Source organism: Crocodylus porosus, unplaced genomic scaffold, assembly GCF_001723895.1.
Source record: "Crocodylus porosus isolate Cpor-Errol unplaced genomic scaffold, CroPor_comp1, whole genome shotgun sequence".
NCBI lineage: Eukaryota > Metazoa > Chordata > Crocodylia > Crocodylidae > Crocodylus > Crocodylus porosus.
In genome coordinates this window covers 144,297,399-144,311,095 of record NW_017728906.1, presented here as the reverse complement: position 1 = coordinate 144,311,095, position 13,697 = coordinate 144,297,399, and the positions used below count along the sequence as shown (strand labels likewise).

Here is a 13,697-nt window from a genome sequence, read left to right as displayed (position 1 = left end):
CTGCTGGCCCGCTGAGCAACCATTGCAAAGCCAGCAGGCCAAGGCACTTAAAGGAGCCCACCCCTGCCCTGCAACAATCTGTAGGTAAGGCAAGGGCTGTCAAAGGGACACTTGCCTGTCTATACACAAATGTCAGGAGCTTGGGGAATAAACAGGAGGAACTTTTCCTCCTGCTTAACACAAATAATTATGATGTCTGAGGGATAACGGAGACCTGGTGGAACTCTACCCATGGCTGGGCCACAAGTATAGATGGCTATACCCTGTACAGGAGACATTGAGTGGTGGGGGTATAGCTCTCTACGTCAAGGAAAACTATGCGTCCCTGAAAGCCGACATTGGCGCCCAGGGTGGATGACTGGAGACCCTCTGGGTTAAAATCTATGGAGAACACAACACAGGGGACACAATGGTGGGAGTCTACTAAAGGCTTCCTACCTGGGATGAAGAACTTGACCACAAATTTTCCAGGGAATTAGCCAAGGCTGCACGCTCCCAACCCATGGTTGTCATGGGAGACTTCAACTACCCAGACATCTTGTGGAAGAGCACTCAGCCAAATCCAAATGGTCACAAAGCTTTCTCACATGCATGGATGAGCTCTATCTGATGCAATATATCTACAGGCTGATGACAGGTAAAGTGCTGCTTGACCTGGTACTGGCAATGGGAGATGACCTAATCAGTGACCTAACAATCGAAGGCAAGCTGGGTGACACTGACCATGAGCTGTTCACCTTCACCATCTACCATAAAGCTGGCAAGTCAGTCAGCAATACAGAAATCCTCAACTTCAGGAAAGTGCACTTTGACATGCTCAGGAGGCTTGTCAGTAAGGCCCTAAGGGACCATGACCCAAAGGGGTCGGGATGAGTTCAGAATGAGTGGTTGCTCCTAAAGGAGTATGCACAAGCAAAGTCTATCCCGCCTTGGAGGAAAGGCAGCAAAAGGGCACAGCAGCCCACTTGGCTCTGCAGGGAACTAGCGGACCGCCTGCGTCCAAAAAAAAAGACCTACAAAGGATGGAGGACTGGATTTACCTCTAAGGAGGTTGTGTTAAGCAGGAGGAATATTTTGCAGTGGTCCAGACCTGGAGGGAGCAAACCAGGAAAGCCAAAGCTGCGACTGAACTCCAACTAGCTACAAGTATAAGGACAATGAAAAATCATTTTTTAGATACGTGGGGAGCTGGAGGAAAAGCAAAGGCAACATCAGACCCCTGCTAAACCAGATGGGACAACTGACAACCAATGCCTAGGAAAAAGCCAACTTGCTAAATGGGTACTTTGTGTCAGTTTTTCACTGGTCCCAAGGGGCACCACTGCCCATTACAGGACAGGAAGGCTCAGGTGAGGGAAATCAATGCTGACCTCATGAAGGAACATCTTGAGAGGCTGGATAGCTTCAAGTCAGTGGGCCCTGACAGTTTGCACCTCAGGGTACTCAAGGAGCTGGCAAGTATCATAGACCAGACCCTGGCATGGATCTTTGAGAACTTGTAGTGCTCTGGTGAAGTCCCCGAATATTGGAAGAAGGCCAATGTAGTGCTTATCTTTAAGAAAGGGAGGAAAGTGGATCCAGCAAACTACAGGCCCATCAGCCTGACCTCTATCCCAGGTAAGGTCTTAGAAAGGATTATCAAAGAGGCCTTTCTTAACAGACTGGCCAATCACAACATCCTGAGGGATAGAGAGCATGGGTTTGTTGCAGGTAGGTTTTGCTTGACCAATCTTATTTCCTTTTACAACCAGGTGACCTATCACCTGGACAAGGGAGAAGAGATTGATGTCATATATCTCAAATTTAAAAAAGCCTTCAATCTGGTATTCCATGATCACCTCTTGGCAAAACTGGTTAACTGTGGTCTCAGCTTCACCATGATCTGCTGGCTGGGAAATTGGATCTGTGGTCAGACCCAGAGGATGGTGGTTGACAGACATCAATTGTCGTGGTACACTGTGATCAGTGGGGTCCCTCAAGGTTTTGTCCTTGGGCCTATAATATTTAACATCTTCATTAATGATGTGGACATTGGTATCAGAAGTGGACTGGCCAAGTTTGCCAATTACACCAAACTTTGGGGTAAAGCCTCCACACCTGAGGACAGGAGGGCGATCCAGGCTGACCTTGACAGGCTCAGGAAATGGGTGGATGAGATCTTGTAGGTGTTTAACACTGAAAAATGCAAGGTTGTCTACCTTGGAAAGAAAAACCTGCAACATGCTTATAGGCTGGGCAGTGCTACACTGGCTATCACTATAGATGAAAGGGACTTGGGGGTCATGACTGACCACAAGATGAACATGAGCCATCACTGTGATACTGCAGCTAGTAAAGCAAGGAAAACACTGGTAAAATGAGGAAAACACTGGCTTGCATCCATAGATGCTTCTCAAGCAAAACCTAGGACATCATTCTCCCATTGTACTTGGCCTTGTTGAGGCCACAGCTTGAGTACTGCATCCAGTTTTGGGCTCCACAATTCATAAATGATGTGGAAAAGCTTTAGACAGTTCAGAGGAGAGCCACATGCATGATCAGAGGTCAAGAAAACAGACCTTATGATGAGAGGCTAAGAGCCATGGGATTCTTCCACCTGGAAAAGTGCAGGATTAGGGGTGATCTTCTGGTCACCTATAAGTTTATCAGGAGTGCTCACCAGGATCTGGGGGAATGTCTGTTCACCATAGCACCCCAAGGGATGAGAAGATGAAACACTCACAAACTCCTCCAGGACCATTTCAGGTTGGACATAAGGAAGAACTTCTGTACTGTCCGAGCCCCCAAGGTTTGAAATAGACTGTGGCCAGAGGTGGTTCAAGCACTTACTTTGAACAACTTCAAGAGACATTTGGATGTTTATCTTGCTGTGATCCTATGATCCCTGCTGACTTCCTGCCCCTGGGGCTGGGACTGGACTCAATGATCTTCTGAGGTCCCTTCCAGCCCTATTGTCTATGAAATCTAAAATTAGCTCACATCAGTGCTGTGATCTAAAATGGGTTAATCCAGTCTAGTGAATGTTTGCATGCTTTCACAAAACAGCCCTGTGACAGGGAAAACCCAGTCAGCCACCCGAGCTCTGGAGCTGTGCTGTTCCTTACCCCTTGAATCTAACCAGACAATTTTTAGTCCCTAATTACCCCTACTACAAACCAGGCAACCTCCTCCCTGGAGGCCACTGCCTTCCCACACAGATCTTACAGCCCCTCTTCAATCCTATCCGCATCCCATCCCTGCCCCTCTCTGAATTACATACCTTGGGCTGCCTGCACTACTCTAGTTTAGGTTTAGGCAACTAAAGCAAGTTGTCTAAATCTAAAACAAGACCCACAAATGCTTGTTCACATCCTAGATGATTAGGGAAAGCTTTGTAATAGATTCAAATGTATAAAAGAAATAGCAAAATCTTTCTAATCTACCATTAAAATTAATAATATCTATTTCAGTAGAATATGAGTGAAATACATAAATTAAAGATAGCAGTTAACTGAACCTGGCAAATCTCCATCCTGTTCTTTGATTGGTCCTAGTCTTTGACCCAGACTCACAGATGATCAGGGTCAGACATGTTGCTGCATGGCAGGCCTAATTCAATGACCCCTGAAGTCAGTACAAATAATACCCTTGACATAATTTTGGGCCACCTCGTAAATGAAAGTAATATGTAATGTGACCTTCCCCAAACAGAGGAACCTAAGGAAATTATACACTATAATTATGAAGGCCTGTATTAGTACGAGTATTGTCACCAATAGTTTGGAAAAAGGACTTAATACTTCAATTATCTAAATAACTGAAAGAAATAAAAACATGCATCTTTACTGTAATTATTAGAATTAGCCTTGGAGATATATTGATCCAGATTGAAACTGCAATTGAATGCAGAAGCCACTTGAAAAAAAATGTTATTTCACTGCCTTAAACACATGTTAAATGCATTGTTTTAGAGTTGAATAGAGACTATAGTAGTTTTTAATTCACTTAGGGCCTTTAATATGATGCACTTTGAGCTGCTGAAATGCTGATCAGTATTAGTCCTAGCTTGAGTTAGGAGCTGTCACATCTTAAGGATAAAAACCTTCTATCACTGTCCACATCTTCACAGCTGTAACTTGCCACTAGGGGCCTAAAAGCTAGAGCTCTGAGCTGCCATCACAGGGCTAGTGAGGCAGAACAGTCTTCTTACCCTGTTCTAGGTAGGGGTAAGTCTTTGGGGGCAAGGGGAAGAAACATGAAGCTTGAAGGCAGAGAGTTAATAGGATCATGGTGGTTAATAAAATGGGAGGTGAAAAGGAAATGGGAGTGGGGGAAAGATGGAGAAATACAGGAATTCTCTCACTGAAGGAGAAAATAAAAATTAGTTTAAAAAAGGAAATGTAAAAAGAAATAAAGAGGAAGTAAATTAAAGAACATCTCATGTTTTCATAAATGAAGATTTGGGATCAGATTGTGTAGGGTGCTGCTTGTGATTCCCAGGGTAGCTGTGAGATGGGAGCAGTAACAGAAGACACTTTTGGGGGTGTTCATGGGTACCTGATCCAGCCTCCCACCTTGTTTCCCTTCTCACCCCAACTAGATGCCACTCCTGGACCCATTCGTGCCCTGCAACATGGCTAGCTGTTATGTGCTCTGAAGGCTGCTAGGCAGGATTGCACCCCTGGGGGTGGAAAGGTCGTGCCCCTGGGGGTGGAAAGGTCACACCCCCAGGGGCAGAAGGAGGAGTGGAGTTGGTGACAGAACTGTCACCTGGGCAGTAGAGTTCAAAAAGTGGAAAGTTTGTCCATATAAAATAGGAGGGTGGGGAAGAGGAAAATGCATCTTGGTGTGCTAGAGGACTGAAACTTGGGCAGCTTATCTGTGGGAAGTGGCCACACATTAATGGAACAAAAGCTGGACAACACAGATCAGAGATAACATGTCGTGGGGTGACGTAATCTGAAGCCACATAAAGTGTGCTTAAAACCAGTTTTAAGTCTTAATGTGTGGACACGATGGGCGTTAAGAGCTCCAGGAGCTACCTAAAATTACTGTGTATGACTCTTAGATGGCTATATATGAACTGCCTAGTCATCTGACAAAAGGAGGAGACTTTTCCATGGTCTGCGCCCAGCTGCAGCCACTCTTTGGCATGCCTTCAGCACCCTCTTTGGAATCCTGGATTTGGACTTATCTGAGGCTGTATATATCTTTTCTATCTGATACTCAGCAGCTGAGGGGAGTATGGTCTACCTGGCCAATTTTCTGCTGAGCCAAGTCAAGACAGTGATCCTGAAAAGCCACAGAAACCAGCTTGCAGGGACCTATTCCAATGATGTCCTCCAACTCTTCCCTTTTGTGGTCCAAGCATATGTCACATTTGAATTTGGACAGTTCACTTTGTAAGAAAACATGGACCAGTATGCATCATTCTGGGTCATCAGTGGGGCACTCTGCACATTGGAACACAAAAAGAGAAAAGAAAAATCCTACTGTAGCGTGAACATGAAGTTTTTAGTTGCATTTATTTTTCAGATCCTCCTGTTTTTCATCTATTAGTGTTCAGCATCTTCTCAAAAATAGTTTAATGGCCTGAGCCTTTGCTTTGACTTTCCTCCATGCTACTTATTAGACTTTCCTTCACTTTCCTACTACTTATAGAAGAATGGTTTGAGCGGGAATTAAATGGGATGAAGCAGAGTATCAAAATGGTCTCATTTTACCCAAATGCTAATAGTAATAATTAATAACAACAATGCCAGCTACTCCTTTCAGAAGATATGCAAGTACAGGAAGACTAATAACACCCCTAATAGGTAAGTGATTATTGTTTTTCTACTTGTACAAGAGCAGGTATCAAAAGATTAAGGAGCAGATCTAGTTTGGTAAACAAGGTACTTCATCAGGACATAGCTTTAATAGATATACTTAATTTACAAACATTATCCACATTGCCAGTAGACTGGGGATAAACTAATCTAGGTTCCTACATAGTTGCATAAATGCCCCAGTATGAATAGTGCCTGCCCATGCTCTGGGATGATGAAGGGATGAAGTGGAGAAACACAAACATTTTACACAAGTCCTCCCTCCTTAAGTGCCCAGTTCCTTGTATGCATTTTAAGTATGCTGAATGTATGCCAACACATTTAATTCAGTACAAAGAGTAGCTGAAGTAACTTTAACTATTGCAAAAAGGCAGAGTCCTGCTTCCCAGCGCATTTTATGTGTTCTAGTAAACAGTGACTGTCTAGTCATAAAATGCATTAAGAAAAATAAGACCATGTAGCAGGCTCAAAGGTTTGATCCCAGGGTCTGATGCCTCCTGGTACTGTGCTCTCTGGTCTCCCTCACCTCATGTCTCTCACCTGCCATGCATTGATACTAAATGTGATTAGCTGGAGAGGCTGCCTGGAGTAGGTTCCTTTCTTGGTGCCTTCCTCCTTGGTACTCAAGGGTTAACCACTCCCCAGCTTAGTCTATCTAGCTCTGGCCCCTCTGGCATGGTCTCGTTTGTGCAGGTCCTTTGCACTACTGGTCTTAGGCCTAAACTCCTGGCTATTGGTATGTCTTAATGGCTTTAATCATTGCTACCAGCTGCCCCATATCTACACACATGCTTCACAGGTATTATTTAACTTTTATGCACTGAGCTCTCTGGCCCCATTTTTAAAGCAGTGTACAGGACTCCAGTAGTGTAAGCCACTGTTGGAGAAAGGCCTTTGCAAGGCTGCCTCCTTGCTTTCTCAGCCCTTTGTATCCCAAGCCCTGGCAGGGATGCTGCTCTATTGCTACAGCCTACCCATCCTCATACCCTCCCTGGGCTCAAAGCACCAGGTGCCTCCTAGGCACCCTCTGTGGTTTCCAAGCTAGCCCTATATTCATAACCCAAGCATTCAGTAAAACTAAACAAACACCAGCAAGTTATTGGTCTGCTGTCTATCCCCTAAGTGGCTACCCCCAATCTCTCCTGCCACAACTTTTAATGTTATACCAGTGAGGGCCAGTAACCCAGGGTTCAGCTGCAGTGTGGAGACCAAAATTCACCCTATGCTCCAACAAAAGATGGAGGATCAATGAAAAATATGATATAGTACCATCCAGGTTATATCACCTCACCTTATCTCCCAGCCCCTCCAAAAGGGGGGAAAGTAAAGGAAGGAAAGACTAATGAAATCAAGCATGGGAGGAGGACCCAATTGGTTCTTTTCCCCTACCCTTATGTCAGGGTGATGGACAACCCTGCATGCCCTCTGATGCTGCTGAGGTCTCACCTGTTGTGGTCAGTGTAGACCGTGGCCCTTCACCCCAGGTCGTTACAGCTCTCTCTCTGCCCTGTACAACACATGCCGCTGTCTTCCTTTTCCCTTGTGTGGAGCACCCTGCTTCTGTTATCCTGAAGTCTCCCTACGTATCTGGCCACCCCTTGCATTGTGGGTTGACACCCAACCTCTGGCTGGGGCGTACCTCAGCTTCCCTCACTGCCCCATTTCATCTCCACTAAGATGGGAAGCCTCCTTTGCCTCCTGAGTGCCTCCAACATTCCACCCTTTGTTAGCGAAGAGAGCCTCCTCCGGGTCTACCATCCCTCCATTGACCCAGCTTCTGTCAATGCAGGGAGCCTCTTCTGTCTCTTCTTCATGTGCTTCCTGCCCCAGGGGGTCCCTGTTTATTGTTTGGGGTTCTTTCCTCCATTCTCCCCTGTGACAGTATGTCTTTTTAAATGCAGGAGGACCGCTATTTCCCTGGAGAGCCAAGGGGCTGCTGTGCCCTCTTGCTGTCTTTCCTCCGAGATGGAATAGCCTTAGCTTGTGCATCTAGGATCACTCACTTCAGGAACAACCAGTCTTCCTGGACTCCCCTCCTTTTGGGGTCGTGGTCCCTTAGGACCTCACCGACAAGTCTCCTAAGCTTGTCAAAGTCAGCCCTCCTGAAGTCAAGGATCTCTGTCCTGCTGACTGACTTGACAGCTTTTTAGCAGATGGTGAAGGTGATCAGCTCATGGTCGCTGACACCCAGCTTCCCTTCGATCGTTTGGTCAGTGATTAGGTGATCAGATTTAGTTTTCTCATTTTGGAAGATCTTAGGTTTCCTTAGTTCAGGTAGAAATTTAGTTTTCCTTTACTTGGGCAAATGCTATAACTAAGCATCTACTCAGTTTGTGATCCTGTGGATTTTCACAGAAACCATGAAATCCAGGATTGTCTGCAAAATCAATTTTAAAAAACAACTTAATAATAAAAAAAGAATTTTGGCTCCCCAGTAGAAGCCAGCGGTTCTCAGTACTACTTCAGTCCAGCCTTGGAGCCTGTCCGGGAGAGATCAAGGCACTGGCTGGTGGGACAGCACAAAGGGCAGCAGACAAGGTGGTGGCTGCCTCTTCATCCCTCCTCCTCCCACCGTGGCCTCTATGCCAATTAGTGCTGAGGGATGGGCTGCCAGAGCACATCCAAGACACATCCACAAACTTTGCTATTTATGCTGGGACCAACACAGGTACATTGTTTCATTTTTGTGATTTAAATAGACCCCTACCTATAACAAAATGTTGCATAAAGCAACTGAGCTCAGAATGGAACTCTGAAATCCTGACTCAGGGGCTTCCTACATCAGTGGCTTACATTGCCAAGCAGCAGATCTCTCATACATGACATGCTGCTCTTCCCATGACATGCTGCTCCCCCAGGATATACCCTGAAACAGTATAGCTATACTTGTGTGGTACTGCAAGTGGAATAATTATAATGATCTTTTAACAGTGGTGAATCTACCTTCCAAGGGGAATGGGTTAACCATTAGGTTATGAATAGGGACCTATTTAACTCTCAGTGAGACAAAGGGATTTTTGTAGACTGCTTGCAGAATGCAGAGCCAATTAAGTATTAGTAAATCTTAAGTATTAACTTTAAATCTAAATTAAAATAAATTATTAATATAAATTTACACCCAATATGAATTGTAATGGATATTATGATAGTTTATTAATAGTTTATTAATCTACAAAAGTTTAGTAATATTAAATAATGCTAACCTTGATAGAAACAATTCATGCCAGTTGTTAAAATGCTAGTTTGCAATATCCAGCAGCGGTTGCACTTGATATCCTCTGTCTGTGCAGCATGAACAGTTGTCCATACACTGAGATTGCACATTATCCACCCACTGAATTGGTTGGAATAGTAAGTCAGCATTTTGTGAAGTTGTAGAGATGGGGAAATCATAAGCAGACTCTCAGAAACATAGGCAGATTAATGCACAGGCTGGTGGGGCCGAGGCCCAGGGGCCCTTGCCAATCAGGGGACAACAGGTGCTTGGGTTCCCATGGGAAATGGTGGGTTTCCCTTGGTAGGTTAGCAGCATTCCAGCATGCAAGGAGGTTGATTGGGGCTGCTGGGAGTGAGATGCAGGGGGCACCATACACCTGTGCATGGCTATACGTGGCCAGGAATACAGCCAGGCAGTGTGGAGAGCAGCTTCCTGCAGGTAAGTGTATGGGGAGGAAGAGGCATTGAGGGCATATTTAGGCTCCCACAGTGCAGGAGGGAAGAGATAGGGCAGGGGCAGAGGCATTGCCCAGCCAGGGCAGTGAGTGGGACCTGGAGCTGGGGTGGGGAATGGGATGAAGCCATGGGCAGCTCATCCAGGGGGCATGGGAAGCACCTCCCCACCACTGCATGCACACCTGAGGAAAGGTATGGGGTGGCATATACCACTTCAGATCTGTGTGCAAGGCAGATGCAGACTGCCTGCCACAGGCTCGAGTCTCTCTGCCCTGCTGCCTTTGCTCCCATGACCTGTATACTGGCTGCCCGCCCTACCCTTGCCCAGCCTGCAGTATTAAGGGCAGCAAGTTGTGCCTCCTGCCTCTGAGTGGGGAGGGGATATAAACCCCCCACTCCAGGGCAAAACCAACAGAGTGGAGAACCCTGAGCCTACAGCAAGCAGCCTGCATCTACCTTCACCCAGCTTAGCTCTACTCTGCTTAGACCGTGGTAGGGGGAAAAGGCCGGGAGACAGGGAGCAGGGAGGAGAAGCAGGCATATGCCACTCCCACCCCCAGCCCATGGGCAAGGTTGATGCCAGAATCTCCTAGTGGGGGGTTGAGCCAGGTCTTGGCTCAGCAGGGCTGGAAGCTTGGGGAGTCTATAGACATCTTGAAAGTCACTTTAGTGCCCTGTAGGCATCCCTCCCAGTGTCTGCACCACTGCCCACCCCCATGCAGCTGATCCCACCCCCCTTTTGCCCTCTCCAAGACCTGTTCTGGCTCAGCAACCCCACCCAGAAGAGGCAGCCACCCCACCTGGGAGTGCTGCACCTTTGTGGACTCAGCTGCTTACGGTGAGCATCAGAGGTAGCACTGGAAGAGGTGGCTACAGGGGGGGCTAAGGCAAATTTTGGGGTGGCTATAGCTGTCCCCCCAACTCCTCCCTAATACAGCCCCTGCCTACAGGTCACAGACACCCTCCCCACCCTTAGCAGTGGCAGTGCCAGGAGAAGAAAGGGTCCCTCCTCACTGTGGAGTCCAGGACTATAACAAATCTTAATTTGCTGCTGCCCAAAACACGCTCACAATCAAAGACATCTGTCACCCTTTGACAAAGTTCATGTAAGCAGCACATTCCTTGTCATGCACTTTCTGCCATCCAGGGATTGATTTCAGTAGCTGAGAGTCAAAACTCAGAAGAGGCTCCTGATTGGGATAAAAAATACAAACAGCACTAAAAAAGGAGGCATCTGGTTGTTTAAACCACAATTGTAGTGCCTGATCAGACTTGTACTGATTCAATTTCACAGCTATTACCTGGAACAGTTCTTGTCTCCACAGGTTTTCACACTGACAGTTTGAAAGTTCTTGTGATGCCATATCTTTGACCTAATTATCAAATTCATCAGCTTGTTGTGTGTTTGGTGGATCAAAGCCTGCCAACTTTCAAACCACAGTACAAACTCCATGAACTGGATCACATATTCAGCCACAAACTTCACTTGATCTTCAATGGTGCCCTGTTTTAACAGATCACATAATTTAAGCATGCACTGTGTGCTGGGTGTGATTTCAAGCTCCTCGCACACAAATTACTATCAGTACTTCATATTTTTTTCCTGGTAACAAACTGCATTAAACTACAAATTCCACCTTGTAATACTAATTCTGGTGATAGGCTCCCTGTAACGAAATTTAAAGACTGCTACTAGTACTTCAAAAAGTGTTTGAACTCTTCTTTAAAAGAGGAAACCAAGCTATCCGCATCAAGAAAACATGCATGCTAGATGTCACTTACTAAAGACAGAATGTGTGCATGGCAGGTGACTTGAATTGCATTGGGCATCATTTCATGGAGCACATCAGAGAAATCTTTGTACATATATATATTGCATTATTAGACAGAAATGCTAAGATGTTGTTAAATTCTAAGCTGTAGTTTACAACAGCCTTCACTACAGCTTGTGCGACAGTAGAAAAATTGACAGACATGAAATGAACCAGTTCTATTTGAAAAATATGCAAGTTATGGTTTATCCAGTTCTTAGATACAAAAAACAAAAACAAACACCACACAGGACATAGTTTTCTTGGATATCTGTTGGACATCTGTCTGCTGCTATTGAGATTGATTCATCTGCTAATTACAGAACCATAGGAAGTTAGGGTTGGGAGGGCCCTCAGGAGGTCATCTAGTCAAATTCCCTGCTCAGAGCAGGACCATCCCCAACTAGATCATCCCAGCCAAAGCTTTGTATAGCCAGGTCTTGAAAACTTCCAAGGATGGAGATTCCACAACCTCTCTGGGTAACCTGTTCCAGTGTTTTACTACCTTCTTAGTGAGAAAACTATTCCCAATATCTAACCTAAACCTCTCTTGCTGCAACTTGAAACCATGGTTCCTTGTTCTGTCACTGCTGATGGGGACAAGGAACCATTTGAAACAAAAACAGGGGTCACTAAGGATTCCAGAAATGTTCTTCCTAATGTCACAATTTCCAATATAACAATTCTGTTACAGATCTTTGTCACAAATAGCTGCTTGCTATTTGTTTGAAAATGCTGCATATTTTAATTGTTTTCCTTCAAAGTGCCCAGTGACATCTAAGTGAAAAATGCTACTTTACAGGAATGTATCATATTTTTGTTTAAATCCAGAATATTTAATAAAAGATAAAATAATACAAGTATAGGAAATGCTTATGTACATTATATCCATACAGCTTCCACTCTCTTAAACTTTGAATAAGCTCCAGTGGAGCTGTCGTGGTCTATTATGCTCCAAAGTAGCCGTTAGGGTCTATTATGTCAATTATCATACACATCCATGACAGATTGTTCTTTTTTGGCTTTTTTAATATTAACATTATAAAAGAAAAAAAAAGGAGAGGTTGAATGTCTAATGGAATTGAAAATGCAACATAGAGATGTTCACTTTGAGTATACCAGCTTACCAGCTGGGATCTAGTTTAGGTCAGTGAAAACTGGAAATTAGCTGATCAGTGAAGTACATAGAAGGGATTAGCTGTCCCAAAGATCATGTCTGCAATGCTGAAGTCAATGGAAATGTAGAAATTTACTTTGGTAAGAGTAAGACTTGGATTCATGTCCTAGCTGTCATGTGAACAATTACAATTGGGCAATCAGTACTAATATTGACATTTATTTGCTAGTTAGGTTGGAAGGCAGGCAGTGGTCCAAGGGCCTTCACACATACGTATTATGAGATCCACCAGTAACTTCATTGAAGTGATCACAGTGAATCTGTGTTTATACTTGGCATAACTGAGAACAGTGCCTATCTTTGTCTATTAATGGTCTTTCATTACAAGACTGAAGCATGTAGGTAGGATGTGGAAGAGAATATCACTATCTGTTTCTCTTTTGTCTCTAATTGTATACCTCACCAGGAAAGGGCTGGGTATACTTGTTTCCTGGAGCTTCTCCTTGCTGCCTTTCTTTTCAGTGACTTTTCTGTCATGTCTTGACAGGATAAATTGACATGAGCTCAGCTTTATGAGGGACCAGGTCCATGTCTGTTCAAAGATACACAAGTTCCACCCAAGTTTTCTCTAGCTGCACCAGTTAGCTCTGGGTCCACTTTTCAGGAGCACAGGCTTCCATTGCAGTGGGATCCATTCTTGGCACAGGATTGGTGACTTTGAGCCAGGCCATCTCCTTTACTACCTCCACCAGCCCTTCCAGGCCAGGCCTACAGTCAGTCTCTTATTACACTCTTTCCTGTCTGCCAATGCTGGTTTCTCATCCACAGTGCCAGATTTATCCCTCAGTCTCTATCTGCAGCTCTTCACAAGCATTGGGGCTTTGGGGTATCACCCTTGCTCCTTTTCTGTGGCCTCCTCTTCCCCTTCAGCCACTTCCCAGTCCACTTGGTCGAGGATCCTCCATCCAGGTGTCAACTTGCCTTCTAATACAAAAATCTCCCTATTGCAGGTCAGCCTCATCTTGGGCCATTCTTCCTCCAATCCAAACATAAGCACAGAAAGGAAAATAAGGCTTGAAACTTGTATATCTGGCCAGAGTGCTGCTGCCAGTCTTCCCTGTGTCTGCTCACTGTGGTTCCATGTCTCCTCTCTCTCCCTCTGCCAGAAGCCTTTCATCCTTTGGGACTCTGTGGCTTCTCCTTTCTGCCCATAACTCAGGACTAGTTTCACATACACTGAGCTTTGTTTATCTGATCCTTGAACTCTTGCCCTGGGTCCTCTGGGGCCAT

The 13,697-nt window shown here is 45.2% G+C and overlaps 1 long non-coding RNA gene across 1 annotated transcript in view; it reads right to left on the bottom strand.

Annotated features, from left to right (window-relative positions):
* Positions 1-7,301: 7,301 nt before the first annotated feature.
* The window catches only part of LOC109306243, an 8,041-nt gene continuing 1,645 nt past the window's right edge, over positions 7,302-13,697 (bottom strand). The window contains exons 2-3 of the long non-coding RNA XR_002099903.1: positions 9,957-9,960; positions 7,302-7,314 (exon numbers count right to left, since the gene is read on the bottom strand). This is a non-coding gene — a long non-coding RNA (uncharacterized LOC109306243). The remainder of the gene's footprint in view (positions 7,315-9,956; positions 9,961-13,697) is intronic.